The following is a 3,185-nucleotide window of genomic DNA, read 5'->3' as shown; positions in this document are numbered from 1 at the left end:
TATGTGGTGAGCTCATACGATGAACCCTAAAAATCCGATTGATATTATAGCTCAAACTATTCCTATATATCCGAATGGTTCTTTTTCCCCTGAGTAGTAAGTTACAATATGAGAGATTATTCCAAACCCAGGTAGAATAAGAATATAGACTTCGGGGTGTCCAAAGAATCAAGATAAGTGTTGGTATAGGTTAGGGTCCCCTCCTCCTGCCGGGTCAAAGAAGGTTGTATTTAGATTTCGATCTGTTAGTAGCATTGTAATGCCAGCTGCTAGTACAGGAAGTGAAAGGAGCAGTAATACGGCGGTGATTATTACGGATCACACGAATAGAGGGGTTTGGCATTGTGACATTGCAGGGGGGGTTTATATTAATAATTGTTGTAATAAAATTAATAGCTCCTAAAATTGAGGAGACACCTGCCAAGTGTAAAGAGAAAATGGTTAGGTCTACTGAGGCTCCTGCCTGGGCCAGGTTACCTGCTAAAGGGGGATACACGGTTCAACCTGTTCCTGCCCCAGCCTCAACTATGGATGATGCTAGAAGTAGTAGGAAGGAGGGGGGAAGGAGTCAGAAGCTTATATTATTTATCTGGGGGAATGCTATGTCGGGGGCGCCAATTATTAGAGTCAATTACCGAACCCTCCAATTATAATTGGCATTACTATAAAGAAGATTATTACAAATGCGTGTGCAGTTACAACTACGTTGTAGATTTGGTCATCTCCGAGCAGGGTTCCGGGTTGACCCAATTCAGCGCGAATTAGCAGGCTTAGGGCTGTTCCTACTATGCCGGCCCAGGCACCAAATAGTAAGTATAGGGTGCCGATATCTTTATGATTGGTTGAGAATAATCAGCGGTTGATGAACATGGGTAAAATGGCTGAGTAAAGCATTAGACTGTAAATCTAAAGACAGAGGTTTGATTCCTCTTTTTACCAGGCCCTGTGGTGAATTTACACATTAAATTCAGAGAAGCAGCTTCAATTCTGCCGGGGCTTCTCCCGCCTTTTTTTTTCTCGCGGTGGGAGAAGTAGATTGAAGCCAGTTGATTAGGGTGTTTAGCTGTTAACTAAAATTTCGTGGCGGTAGAGCCCACCAGTCTAGTGAGGATTTAGCTTAATTAAAGTGGTTGATTTGCATTCAATTGATGTAAGATATAATCTTGCAATCCTTATCAGGAATTAAGTAAATTATACTTGCTTAGGGCTTTGAAGGCTCTTGGTATGTTTAACCTAAATTCCTACTCTAGCGCTGATAGTATTGGTGTGAGTGGTAGTAGTATGGTGGATAGTACAACTATTGTTGGTAGGAGCGTTATTTGTTTTGTGGGGGAAAATTGTCATTTTATTTTTATGTTGTTTGTGGAGGGGAATATTGTTCATGTAGTGGAGTATGTGAGTCGTATATAGAAGTATAAGTTTAATAGTGCTGGAATTGCTATGAGGGTAGGTAGAATAATGTTGTCGTTTTTTGTTATCTCTTGGATGATTATTCATTTTGGTATGAATCCTGATAGGGGAGGGAGTCCTCCTATTGATAAGAGGGTGACAAGAACTAGAACGGTTATAACGGGTGTTTTGTTTCATGTGTGTGATAGTGATAAGGTGGTGGTGGCAGAGTTGGCTATGAATAGTGTAAATATGGTGGAAGTTATGATAATGTAGATGGTTAAGTTTAGTAATGTTATAGGGGGGTGGTATGGTAGTACTGCTGTTATTCAGCCTATGTGAGCGATTGATGAGTAGGCTATGATTTTTCGAAGTTGTGTCTGATTTAGTCCTCCTCAGCCTCCAATTATAATTGATAGGATTGATAAAGTTAGGATTAGATTTAGGTTGATTGATGGGGAGATTTGGTAGAGTACGGATATGGGTGCTAATTTTTGTCATGTCAGTAAGATTAGGCCAGAGGATAGGGGAATGCCTTGTGTTACTTCTGGGACTCAAAAGTGGAATGGGGCTATTCCCAGTTTTATGGCGAGGGCTATTGTTATGAGTACTGAGGCTACTGGGTTGAATAGTTTTATTACGGTTCATTGGCCTGAGAATATCAGGTTAATGATGACGGCTATTATTAATAGTATTGAGGCTGTTGATTGGGTTAAGAAGTATTTAGTTGATGCTTCTGTGGCTCGTGGGTTATGGTTTTTTATTATAACAGGAATAATGGCAAGTATGTTTATTTCAAACCCGATTCAGATGAGTAGTCAGTGGGAACTAAATTATAACAATAATGTTTCCTAATATGATAGTTGATAGAATAATAATAAAGATGATTGGGTTTATTAGTACGGGAAGGATATGAACCAACATTTTCGGGGTATGGGCCTGATAGCTTAATTAGCTGACCTTACTGTTAGAATTTGGTGTAATTGGGAGCACGAAGAGTTTTGGGTTCTTAGGAGTAGGTTCAATTCCTATAGTTCTAGAAATAAGAGGGTTTAAACCTCTATTATTTACTCTATCAAAGTAACCCTTTTGTCAGACATATTTCTTATGTTTGCGGGGGGATGCTTGATAGAAGAATAGGTAGTGATACGTGTCATATGCATAAGGCTAGTGTCAGGGGTAAGAAGTTTTTTCATAATAAATGTATTAATTGGTCATAACGGAATTGAGGATAGGATGCTCGGATTCATAGAAAGGAGATTGTGAGTAGTAGGGATTTAATGGTAAAATTGGTTGTGTAAAGTTCTGGTATATATGGATTGTGAGATGTTCCTAGGAATAAAATTGCTGCAAAAATGTTTATTATGATGATATTTGCATATTCTGCTATGAAGAATAGGGCGAATGGTCCTGCTGCATATTCTACGTTAAAGCCTGAGACTAGTTCTGATTCTCCTTCGGTAAGGTCAAATGGAGCTCGGTTTGTTTCTGCTAATGTTGAGATGAATCATATTATTGCTAGGGGTCATGCTGGAAGGATTAGTCATACTTGTTCTTGTGTGATAATTAATGTAGAGAGGGTGAAGGACCCACTTATTAGGAGCACTGATGGTAGGATACTTGCTAGTGTTACTTCATACGAAATTGTTTGTGCTACTGCTCGTAGGGCTCCAGTTAGTGCGTATTTTGAGTTGGAGGCTCAGCCTGATCAGGGAATGGAGTATACGGCTAAGCTTGATATGGCTAGTATAAATAGGACTCCTAGGTTTATGTTAATGAGAGGATAGGGTATGGGT

This window comes from Bubalus bubalis, chromosome 5 (genome assembly GCF_019923935.1).
Source record: "Bubalus bubalis isolate 160015118507 breed Murrah chromosome 5, NDDB_SH_1, whole genome shotgun sequence".
In the NCBI taxonomy this organism is placed as follows: Eukaryota; Metazoa; Chordata; class Mammalia; order Artiodactyla; family Bovidae; genus Bubalus; species Bubalus bubalis.
Note: the sequence above shows the minus strand (reverse complement) of the source record.